This window comes from Saccopteryx bilineata, chromosome 12, assembly GCF_036850765.1.
Source record: "Saccopteryx bilineata isolate mSacBil1 chromosome 12, mSacBil1_pri_phased_curated, whole genome shotgun sequence".
Lineage (NCBI taxonomy): Eukaryota > Metazoa > Chordata > Mammalia > Chiroptera > Emballonuridae > Saccopteryx > Saccopteryx bilineata.
Window position 1 is genome coordinate 57,787,476 of NC_089501.1, and position 12,790 is coordinate 57,800,265.

A 12,790-nucleotide genomic window follows, 5' to 3' on the forward strand; every position below is an offset into this window, starting at 1 on the left:
GAGTGGACACGGGGTCCTCTAGCTGCCAGACGTGGAGAGTGGACATGGAGAGGACACCGGGTCCTCTGGCCGCTGGACATGGAGAGTGGACATGGAGAGGACACGGGGTCCTCTGGCTGCCAGACGTGGAGAGTGGACATGGAGAGGACACGGGGTCCTCTGGCTGCCAGGCGTGGAGAGTGGACATGGAGAGGACACGGGGTCCTCTGGCCACTGGACATGGAGAGTGGACATGGAGAGGACACAGGGTCCTCTGGCCGACAAGTACAGGGAAGCGCAGCACTGGGCAGCTGGCACTGCAGACGCAGCCCCGCTCTCTTGCAGGCACAGCGTGTCTTCCCAGGCCAGTGCACAGACGGGCAGAGGCCTGAAGTGCAGGCAGCTCATGGTTTGCTGATGTCAGAAAAGGGTGAGAATGTGCTTTTCCCAGGACATGCCCTGGGTGGGCCACAAGGACAATGTGGTGACATTCCAGCTGCTTCTGTGGGAGAGGGCAGGAAGGATGACGTTGGGTGGAGGGCCATCTGGTCACCCTGAGTGACCCCCAGAGAATTTTGTGGGTAGGGGTGTTGGTCCACAGCACAGACCAGGACACTCCAGGACTCGGTATCCCCCTTGTGCACGTGGAATTTGAAGGCCTCGCAATGAAGCGTACCAGAAATGGGAGGTCCGACCCTGGGCTCCTTGCCCGGGCCATGCCTGTGTGGCCAGTCACACACTTCACCTCGTCTGGTCTCTAACTGGTGGCCCTCAAACTTCTCCCTGAGGAGTAGGAGTGCAACTTCCACAAGCAGACAGGACCCCTCTGAAAAGAAAGGCTCCAGCAAACCTGTGGTCATCTGGGAAGAAAGGGTTTACTGAGCAATGGCTGTGCCTCAGACTCTGTGGGGATCACCCTTCACCCTCACAAGGGTGCTTCAGGCGGGTGCAGTCGTCCACGTTCTATACGGGGAAACCGAGTCTCAGCTGGCCTGTTGCTACATGCAAGCATCAAACCTGAAGGAAACTTTACTTGGCTTCAGAGACTGCATCAAGCTGCCCAAAGAGTAAGACCTGCCCTCACGCAGCCCTCTGGCCCTCCAGCTGGGCTCTCCGTATCTGCCCTCGACACCCACACTGTTCCAGGAGAGAAGCTGAGGGATGTGGCTCTGTGACCATGTGGTCGGACACCCACGCTCCTGGCCCCGCCCCTCCTGGCCCCCCACCCCTCCTGGCCCCGCCTCTCCTGGTCCCCCTTCTGGCCCCGCCCCTTCTGGTCCCCCCTCCTGGCCCCGCCCCTCCTGGTTCCTGGCCCCGCCCCTCCTGGCCCCTGCCCCTTCCTGGCCCCGCCCCTCCTGGTTCCTGGCCCCGCCCCTTCTGGTCCCCCCCTCCTGGCCCCCGCCCCTCTTCCCTGTGAAGGCAGAGAGTCAGCCCCAGGCGCCCTCGCTCACATCTGGACCGGCTCCTGGCCCCAAGCTGTGTCTGGCAGACCACCAGTCATCTATGCAACACACATTCAGAAACCCTGGTTTGGAATCACATTCCAAGCTTCCAGTGAAGAAGAAATACATCTTCATAATAAAACTACAAATGGTTTGTTGGCCCATGAATGCTTCATTAGATACTTATCAGATATTTTAAAAGTTGGCTTGAAGCAGCCCACACTCTGCCATGCAGCGTCCTTAGCGCCAGATGCATAGATGTTTGGGGCAGAGTCTGTGCCCCGTTTCTCTGTTGCAGGCAAGTGGCTTACCTGCAGCCACAAGCGTGGGCTCGTGGCTTCACTCTGAGACATTGGTCCAGCTTCTGACCAACACGTGGGCTTCTGCCCGCAGCTGGGACACGGCGCTCCCTGGGTCTGTCTCACGTGTGCCAGGAGGGAACTGTGGCTGGAAGAGAGGAGAGACAGTGTTTTCCTCCATGGGTGGGAGGTCCTCTGGCCAGCACAGAGGAAGTCAAGTGTCGTTATGCCAAATAACAAAAATTAAAATGAAGTGCTGATGTGAACTGAATGCACGACCAGGTAGATTTCTCCATTCTCTCTCTCACACACACTCACACACATTTATTTATCTTTAGAGAGGAGAGATGTTACACCAATGCTGTGGATAATTCAACATTTGTTTTTGAAAGGCACAGTGAGAACGAGGAGGCTGGTGCTGCCCACGACGTGAAGCGTGTCCCCCAGGCCTGTGTGAGGGTTTCAGGCCCAGGGCGCTGTGGCCGTGTCTGCCCATGGTGCAGGAACAAAGGGCAGCTTCAGAGCACTCTAGAACTCCAGTGCCCACACGGAGGCAGCCCCAGCGTGGACGGCAGGCCTGGCTTGGCAGCGGCCCAGCACTCTGCGGCTCTGGCCTCCGCGTTCAGCTGTGTGGACACAGGGAGCTCCAGGCACACAATTAGCTCTCATAAATCCTGCCTTTCTCCTTCTAAATTCCCATCGGTTTCGCAAAGCCAACTTTCTTCAGGACATGTCAAAAGCTGTACACATCCCAGGTGGGCCAAAGAAGAGGCAGAAATTGGTGTAGAACGAGCCAAGAATTTTCATTTGTTGTTGAAAGGTAAAATTACGCACCTGGCACTCACTGTGCTGCTGAGCAAGGGGAGAGACAGTTTTCTCTGGCCCTTTTCTAAACTCATTTGCTCTGTGGGCTTAAACAGAGATGCTATTCACATCTGGCCGAGCATCCACGTTCTGTGGATGTGCTGAGCCCGGGCCGAGGGAGCCGGCCTCCCCTGGGAGCCCACGCTCGGATTCCGAGGACATTGCTAATATTTTAGGAGGGAGTAAACATCTTCAGAAGTCTTTTGTTGCCTACAGCCAAGAATGCACTTGATCTTCCGAGAGGATGAAGAGCAGAGGACGGGGGAGAGGAAGGAGAGGAAGCTGAGAGTGACAGCGAAGCCCACGGAGAAGGGACAATGGGAGGAAGAGACCAGGGTCCCCAGAAAGGTCCCCCCACCAGTGCTCACTGAGGGAGAAGGTGGCCTTCGCCTTCAGATCTCCTCCTGGGTCACCGTGAGCTCCACTGGCTCCCAGGCAGGTGCTGATGGTCTCACAGGGAAGACCAGGTGGCAGCTCCCTGCCTCTGGCTCACGACTGGCTCACGAAGCTCCTGAGAGTTGAACCTCGGCTCTGGCAAGCTGACGCAGGCCCTCTGGCACCAGTCTCCAAATGTGCTTTCCCGAGAGGAGGAGGACTCAGCAGAGCTTGTAAACGGGGGCCCTGCCGACGCGGGAGTGCATTTAGGGCATTTCTTTCCTGACGTATATGAAAGATGGATGTTTTAAACAAAAAAGTGGGAACAGATGGGCGGACTGATAAAAACCATATGGTCCAGCGGAGAGAAGTGACCTGTGCCTGTACTGTCTCCCCTTCACAACAATCACCCGGAGTCCGGGAAGACACGGGGTGGGAGCGAAGCCATGCAAAGTGACAACGCAGGACCAGGGAGAAGCACACGTCCCCTCGCGGCGATCAGGCCGGACTGGTGTTCTGCAGGAACAGGCTGTCTTAGTCCGGTCAGGCTGCTAGAAACAGAACCACCACAGACAGGGTGGCTTGGACAACAGACAAGGGAAGTCGGAGATGAAGGCACCAGAGGACCTGTTGTCTGGAGAGAGCTGCTTCCAGGTTCCGAGTCGCGCTCTCACTGTCCTCCTGGAGGAGGGGCAGGGGAGCCCTGGGGGCCCTTTTATAAGGGCCCTGATCCCCTTCATGAGGGTCCACCCAGGGCCCCACCTCCCAACACCATCACATTGGAGATTAGGACTTCACCGTGCCGTTCCTCAGTACACCAGTGGTCTGGCACCCAGACGGCCTCCTTTTCTCCACAACCCCTGACCTGGATGATTTTGTGGCAACATGTGACATGCTTGTGAAGAAGGCCTCATGGACAAGTATTGTCATTCTGATCAGAGGCTGGCCAGCTGGCAGCATCCCAGAGCTCTAGCCTTCCCGTGGTGATTTCATGGGCAGGAGCCACCTGCAAGGAGCCCAGTCCCAGGGGGAGCGTGGTGGCTTCTGCTTTATCGGGCAAGGGCTGTGTTAGGTGTGTGTCACTTTGTCACAACAGTCCAGCCTACTCACAGACAACTAGCCCACATGTTGCCCTCCTCACTTTGTCTCTCTGAAAACTTCTGCTTCACCTTGAGCAACTGCTCTGATGTCCCTGCATGTCGCCATTTATCCTGCTACCCACGGGGGTTTTAATGCCCAGTAATCTGCATGGCACAGAAAGGTGCAGGTATGTCTGCCACAGGGTACAGCTGGAGATTTTTGTCCTGAGTTCTCTAAATCTTGGAGGTTGAGACTTCATAGCTTCACTCCATGATCCATTTGCATCATAAACCAGTCCTGCAGACGTACTGAGCGACCACAGCATGCTGCTTCAGGTGTTAGTGCCGTGCCGTGACCCACACAGGCAGACGTCCCTCCTGGCGTGGAGCTGACCTGGCTGTGTCCACTGCCCCTGGCTGGAGCCCCAGGAGCGGGCGTTTCTCAGAGGGTGGTCACAGCAGTGTCCCGCTGGGGATGCGTTGCAGGTGAAGATGCCTTGCTCGGCGCAGTGGTGCTAACTCGGGCATCCAGGCTTCCCAGGAACCTGCAGCTGTAGCCAGCCGTCCAGGCAAGCTGTGCAGACGAAAGGTCCAAGGCCACCAGTCTGAGTCAGAGAAGGAAGAATACTAAAGAGAAGATACGTTTTTATGAGAGTGACTTCTCCCAGAAGGGGTGGTTATAGGATTGTAATTGAGAACGGTGCACTCAGGACATGTGGACAGAAGGGGTGGTTATAGGATTGTAATTGAGAACGGTGCACTCAGGACATGTGGACAGAAGGGGTGGTTATAGGATTGTAATTGAGAACGGTGCACTCAGGACATGTGGACAGCTGAGTGCACAGGGGACAGGTGTCCCTGGGGGAAGAAACCTACTAAGCAACCAAGTTGAGTCAAAAAGTATACAGTCCAAATGACACTTTGGAGCAGAAAATACACTGGTTGCTGTATCAGTTTGATGTAAGTTGATTTTGTTTTATTTTTGAACAGGTAATATACACACATAGCTCAAATATTAAAGAGGGACAAAGGGCTAACAGTGGAAGTGCATCTGTCCCCCTGGTTGAATTGCACCTTGTGACACTGTTGGTGCTGCGATGCTCTCTCCACCCCATGAGCACCGGAAGGATTAGATTTGGCCTCAGTGGAGGAGGTGACCTAATTCAGAGAAGAAAGTGAAGCCAGGGGCAGAGGGCACGTGTGAACAGTGGTACAGACAGAGAAGTGGAGGACAGTCGGGGCACAGCAAGTCACCTACAGTGGCTGGACATCAGGCATTGGTGTGGGGCTTTAATAGTGACCCTAGAGAGGAGATTCAGGAAGAGCGTGCCGAGTGAGGGGAGCGAGTTCGGTTTCTGACACGTTGACTGACGGGTGGGACATGAGGAGCTTCCAGGAGACAGACGTCTGGTGCCGAGTTGAACTCCGCTCAGGAGTGTTACAGTGTTACAGTGTTACAGACAGCAGCAGAGATGGCAGTGAAGGACTTCAGCTCTGAGACTGGTTCCCTGCAGAGTCAGGGGGGAGCCGCTGGGGGAGACGAGCTGGTCACAGCGTGTTCTGGGGTGACATTGGCAGAGGGGCGTGACTCGGTTGGTTCTCCACGTCTCTGTTCTTACCTGTTCTCACTGTGCACGGGCACCTCTGGGCTCCAGCTGGCAGTTCCCGGTGGCGACGGCCTTGGACGCCCCTCGGTGGGCTGTGTGCATTGGTTTGTCCTCTCTTTGGAAGTCTGCTCATGTCTTTTGCCCATTTTTTAATTCGGTTTCTTAAACTGTTGAATTTTAGAAGTTATTCACATATTCTAAGTCCTCTCCTTGGTCAGATGTGTAATTTGTAAGTATTCCGGGGAGCTCTAATTAATTTTATTATGCTCTGTGATGAATTGCCACCAGTACAAAATTCTATTCACTATTCATTTAAAAGAAATGCTCACACTGAATAAAAGTCTGGTTGATACGTAGAAATGAATGAAGGTCTTTATGGATTTCGTACGTACACACGTGGCTAGCTGAGGCCGTCTCCCACGTGGCTCTTAGATGTGAAAGGCGCCTGCTGGTTGCTGGCTGGCTCTCCGACAGTCACTCTGTGGAAGTGTGCATGGGAGGCTCTCTGATGCTGCACAGGCATTGCACGGGGCTAGAAACCCAAAGCTTGTGGGGAAATTTAAATGACAAAGTATTTCTAAATTATGGGCGTATAAGTGCAGTTAAAAGTATAATAGAGTGAGCATGTATGTAACCAGTACCCAGCTGAGAAAATCCAGCGTCCGAGCCCCCGAGGGCCACCAGCTGCCCAGTCCCCCACGCTCCCTGAGAGAAGACCTGGTTCTGACGTCTCTGGTTTGCGTTTCTTGTTTTTCTCCTGTCCACAGACAGCGCAGCTCAGTTCCATGGCCTTCGTTTTTATAGACATAAAACGATGTATGTCAGTACCTGGATTAGGTGTTCTTTGCTCTGACAGCCAAGCCTGCCCGAGTTCCAGAATGCCGTGGGAGTGAGTGATGGAAAGCAGGTGCTCTCGCGGACAATGAACTGACCGAAACTGAAGTTCTATCTTCCGATCTGTCCTGGCCCTCCCTGGGCGCCCTCCCCGCCAGGGCCAGCCCTGCAGCCGCCTCGACGAAAGCCTTTCTTCTCTGTCCTCCCTTCCTCGGAGCAGCCAGGGAGCAGGAAGCGTCAAAAGGAGGGAAAGCAAAGGATGCAGACAGTTCACGGAGCGAGCTGCCCCTACGGCCGGTCGACTCTGCTTTCTTGTTTGCCTGGCTGTTTCTGTGATGGCAGGATGTCCCTTGCAACGAGGACCGTGCACGGTGCCAGAACCACAGCGGTCACCTGCCAGAGCGCTCACAGTGCGGTTACTCAGACTCTGCTGCCAGCGGGCTCCCCCTACAGAGCCACTCTCGTTCAGCTCTGGTTCTCAGAGGTTGTTGCTCCTGTCATTCCCAGCGCAAGAATACGCAGCGACCGAGACGGCTGAACCAGTCAACTGGCCAGGCCGCGGCACCCCGCCTTCTGCTCAAACGCCAGTCTAGATGATGCTGTGCAGCTCTCTCTCGACAAGACGAACAAACAGTCCACTTCTAGTAAAGCAGACGACGCTCTGCAGGGTGGGTGGGCCTTGTCCAATCAGTTGAAGATGCTGAGAGCAAAGAGACTGTGGTTCCCCAAGGAGGAAGGACTTCTCCATATGGTCCTGGGACTCAGGAGAGCCGCAGCGACTGTTCCTGGGATCCTGCTGGCCTGCCCTGTGCTTCCCCGTGTGCTGACTCCCACAGCCATGTGGCTCCGTTCCTTAAAACCCGTCCTTGCTCGCTCCCATTCCTGCTCCCACTCTCTGCAGAGCTCAAATCCGTGACTCTCAGTTGTGTCTGCCCTCACGTGGGTAACTGCATTAGCCAGCACCCTCGCAGAGGCTTCCCCTCTGTGGTGCCTGACTTCTCGGGGAACCCCTGTGTCACGTCAGCAGCGTCCCGCGGGGGGAGGGCCTCTGCTGTCCTCTGTTTACCTAAGTCCTGTTTATCCTTCGGAGTTGGTTCAAGTTGCACATCTTCCGTGATTTCATCTAACTTATCCCACAGTGAGATCTACCTCCCTAGTCCATGATTTGTAATCAGATCACCAGCCCAGAGAAACCTCCTTCCTGTGTGACTGGGCACATGCCCGGTGCCGGGACACTGAGGTGCAGTGTGTGTCACGGGGTCCCCGGTGCAGAAGGAGGCTGTGGAGCAGGCTCCCACCTCCCCCCAGTGCTGTGCTGCAGAGCAGCAGGTGGCCGGAGGGGGGAAGATGCCCCAGAGGGTGGGCTCTTTCTCTCGGTTGATGTGTGAGAAGCCCGACTTCAGCTCAGGAACCAGAATAGCAGACGCGTTAGTCAGAGAGTTTCGGAGCCAGATTCTGGGGAAGTGCAGCCAGGCCCCGAGTTTGATGAGTACCTAGACAACCCGAAAACAAACAAACAGTGTGGTCTCCCACCTGGTCGGAAAAAGACCCGTTCCCCGGGGACATGGACGCCTGAGGACTTGAGTGCAGGCCAGCCGTGAAAGCAGTGTGGGCCACAAGAAGCGCTGTCCTTGGAGTCAGGATGTGGACAGGACATCGAGGGCCAGAAACCCAGGCCCTGGAGGGGAATTTAAATTCCATACGAGCGCCAAGCTGCCAACAAGATATTATTTGTGATTTATCTCAGCTGTAAATCTTCTGTGCCCGCAGCTCTCTCCTGCTGAACCGTGTTGTGCATCCGCACCTGGGCCCATGCGGCACCTGGACACCTCTGTCCCTCTGATGGCCAGGACCCTACGGGGTGCAGAGTGGTGGCGTCACAAGATTAGACTTCTCAGGGTGCAGAGTGCAGCTTTTCCTCTCGGCCCTGGCCCTTGAGGGCTGAGCGTGCACTGTGTGTGCAGACAGGAGCAGATAAGTCTGCAGAATGCACCCTCCCTGGAGGATGCAGTGAGTGACACCAGTGGGTTTACAGGGGACAGAGCAGCTTTGTGGAAGGAGGGATGCCTTCTTGCCAGGGAGGCTTTTGGGCACTGAGCCACCGGAAATGTGGACGGAGCAAGTGCGAGATCTCAGGGAACGCCCAGGCCCTGGGGTGCCCAAAGACGTGCCCAAAGCCGGGTAAAAACCGAGTCCCCAGGTGCTGTTGGCCGTGCCGCTCTGCGTGTCCGTCACGCAGAAAACCCTCGCTGAGTGAGCATGGTTCTTGGCCCCTGCTGGTCGCTCACCTTTTCTCTCCCTGGGGACCAGCTGACTGGTGACTCTGTTCCTCAGCATCTCTGTCAATCTCTCTTTAACCAGGTATTTTTTATTGTGCCCCGATTCTGTGGGACGTTATTTAAAATTCCATTTCCCCCCTAACACCTGTGACCAGCTATACCGACACTCTGTGTGTTTTCCATTTCCTGTGTGCTGACACCTTTGACAGGAAGCCCATGGGTCGAGGGACAGTCCCTGGTCAGGGACAGAGGGACAGCCACTGTGGTGTCATCCTGCATGCCGACCACACCACAGCCTCAGGTGACGTAGTTGAAAGTAATTTGGTGTGTATATGTCAATGTCTGCACGTGTCTGTGCACATACACACGTATGTGCATGTGTGTCCCTCCGTGGTCTCTTACCGCACTTGAAGAGACCAAGGCCGCCTGCTTGCTTCTGTGTGCACAACGCCTCCTTTTCTTTATGGGCTCTAGCAGGCGTGTCTGGATTTCAGATCTCCCCTTCATTTCTCTGAGCCCACGGGGCCCTTTCTATCTGGAAGCAGGTTTCCATGTCGGGGGAAAGCCCCAGGTTGTTTCTCCTGCGGGACTCCTCTCTGGTCAGCAGCCTCTGCGGTGTCCCCAGCGTCCCTCTTCTAGATGTCGCCCTCACAGCCCTGCCCCTTGGTGTGGATGGGCCTCAGGGCTCGTCCTGACACAGGGCATTCTGTGGGGGTGACAGGATTCCTTGCTTGTATGACTGTATGGAGACTGTGCCTCTGTCCTTGGTGACTGAACTCCCCTGCTTGTCCTGCCTCTCTCCACCTGGGGAGCCAGCTGCATTTCAGAGGCCACCCGTGGACGGCGGTCAAAGCCAGGCGGGGGCTGGGAGCTCGGCCACTGAGTGCCTCCAACACCGTGGTACTTAGGAGTTTGGACTTGGAGGGGGCTACAGGTGAAAGCTTGTAGGAGGTCAGGAAAATGTCACGAATGCCCGGAGGAAGGGGCCTTGTGACCTGGTGGCGGGAAGTCTAGTGAGACCACTGTTGCCGTTCTGTGAAACAGAAGAAAAAGCACCCAGAGTGGGGTGCGCCAGCGGACAGACTCCCAGCCAGGGCGGGAGCGCCCAGAGTGGGGTGCCCCAGCGGACAGACTCCCAGCCAGGGTGAGAGCGCCCAGAGTGGGGTGCGCCAGCGGACAGACTCCCAGCCAGGGTGAGAGCGCCCAGAGTGGGGTGCCCCAGCGGACAGACTCCCAGCCAGGGTGAGAGCGCCCAGAGTGGGGTGCCCCAGCGGACAGACTCCCAGCCAGGGCGGGAGCGCCCAGAGTGGTCACGGTGTGCAGTGGGGCTGTCTGTCCAGGCCACAGCCGTGGCCTCGTGTCCCTGTGCCCTCCCTCGCCCAGGCCTGAGCAGTCTGCTGAGGGCACGTCTGCTGAGGGCACAGCTGCTGAGGGCAGTCTGCTGAGGGCACAGCTGCTGAGGGCACAGCTGCTGAGGGCAGTCTGCTGAGGGCAGTCTGCTGAGGGCACAGCTGCTGAGGGCACAGCTGCTGAGGGCACAGCTGCTGAGAGCAGTCTGCTGAGGGCAGTCTGCTGAGGGCACAGCTGCTGAGGGCACAGCTGCTGAGGGCACAGCTGCTGAGGGCACGTCTGCTGAGGGCAGTCTGCTGAGGGCAGTCTGCTGAGGGCACAGCTGCTGAGGGCAGTCTGCTGAGGGCAGTCTGCTGAGGGCACAGCTGCTGAGGGCAGTCTGCTGAGGGCAGTCTGCTGAGGGCACAGCTGCTGAGGGCAGTCTGCTGAGGGCACAGCTGCTGAGGGCAGTCTGCTGAGGGCAGTCTGCTGAGGGCAGTCTGCTGAGGGCACGTCTGCTGAGGGCAGTCTGCTGAGGGCAGTCTGCTGAGGGCACAGCTGCTGAGGGCAGTCTGCTGAGGGCAGTCTGCTGAGGGCACAGCTGCTGAGGGCAGTCTGCTGAGGGCACAGCTGCTGAGGGCAGTCTGCTGAGGGCAGTCTGCTGAGGGCAGTCTGCTGAGGGCACAGCTGCTGAGGGCACAGCTGCTGAGGGCAGTCTGCTGAGGGCAGTCTGCTGAGGGCACAGCTGCTGAGGGCAGTCTGCTGAGGGCAGTCTGCTGAGGGCAGTCTGCTGAGGGCACAGCTGCTGAGGGCACAGCTGCTGAGGGCACAGCTGCTGAGGGCAGTCTGCTGAGGGCACAGCTGCTGAGGGCAGTCTGCTGAGGGCACAGCTGCTGAGGGCAGTCTGCTGAGGGCACAGCTGCTGAGGGCAGTCTGCTGAGGGCAGTCTGCTGAGGGCAGTCTGCTGAGGGCACAGCTGCTGAGGGCAGTCTGCTGAGGGCAGTCTGCTGAGGGCAGTCTGCTGAGGGCACAGCTGCTGAGGGCAGTCTGCTGAGGGCAGTCTGCTGAGGGCACAGCTGCTGAGGGCACAGCTGCTGAGGGCACAGCTGCTGAGGGCAGTCTGCTGAGGGCACAGCTGCTGAGGGCACAGCTGCTGAGGGCAGTCTGCTGTGGGCAGTCTGCTGAGGGCACAGCTGCTGAGGGCACAGCTGCTGAGGGCACGTCTGCTGAGGGCACAGCTGCTGAGGGCACAGCTGCTGAGGGCACAGCTGCTGAGGGCACGTCTGCTGAGGGCACAGCTGCTGAGGGCAGTCTGCTGAGGGCACAGCTGCTGAGGGCAGTCTGCTGAGGGCAGTCTGCTGAGGGCAGTCTGCTGAGGGCACAGCTGCTGAGGGCAGTCTGCTGAGGGCACAGCTGCTGAGGGCAGTCTGCTGAGGGCACAGCTGCTGAGGGCAGTCTGCTGAGGGCAGTCTGCTGAGGGCACAGCTGCTGAGGGCAGTCTGCTGAGGGCAGTCTGCTGAGGGCACAGCTGCTGAGGGCAGTCTGCTGAGGGCAGTCTGCTGAGGGCAGTCTGCTGAGGGCAGTCTGCTGAGGGCACAGCTGCTGAGGGCAGTCTGCTGAGGGCACAGCTGCTGAGGGCAGTCTGCTGAGGGCACAGCTGCTGAGGGCACAGCTGCTGAGGGCAGTCTGCTGAGGGCACAGCTGCTGAGGGCAGTCTGCTGAGGGCACAGCTGCTGAGGGCAGTCTGCTGAGGGCACAGCTGCTGAGGGCAGTCTGCTGAGGGCACAGCTGCTGAGGGCAGTCTGCTGAGGGCAGTATGCTGAGGGCACAGCTGCTGAGGGCAGTCTGCTGAGAGCAGTCTGCTGAGGGCACAGCTGGAGGAGCCACAGGAAGGAGGCCGCATCTTCGGTCCTTTCACGGGAACGTTCTTGATGGTGACTCTTCGTGTGGCTGTAAATCTATTAGGAAGCAAGTGAGATGTGGATGTACCAGGAAGGCACAGAAGAGCCGGGACGATGGCCACAGGGACTGTGCAGGGGCGCCCACGGCCGCTGGGCACGGCGTGTGGCTCACAGCATCAGGGCTGGAGCCCTCCGCCTGCTTCCGCCTGGCTCCCTGGAATTTCGGCTGCAGTCGGGAGGGAGTTCTGGCCCCAGAGAGTCTTCTCCAGGAGGGGCCGTGGCCAGAGGGACAGCTGTGGAGACCCTGACCGTGGGGTTCCCTTGGGGACGGTGCCAGGGGCCCCTCTGCAGTCAGAAGGTCACTCTCAGAACCACAGAGCATGACTGATGTCTCCTGGTTAATGCAAACAGATGTGCAGGCCCACTGGGCAGTGGGAAGCCTCGTAGGGAGGCCCTGTCCCAAAGCAGCACATTGGTGACGTTCACCGAGTGCAAACGACCTTGCTCTGGAGCCTCGACGACGAGCACTGCGTGTGTGGCCCCCGCTCCTCGTCACACTGCAGGGGTGAAAGGACAGGCCTGGTCTCCTAGGGAGGCATCCAGACCTCCAGGACCATGAGTGTGATGTCCCAAGTCAGGTGAGCAGAGCCCCACTTCCTGCTCCTGTATCCCCAGGACAGACAGACAGGATCCATCCCTAACTCTAATCAGTCCTGAGCAGACCCTGGCTTCCCCACCGAGGTCGTCAAGGGCTCTGCTTATGAAGATGGAGCAAAGCCAATTGGATGGTGCGGCCAAAATT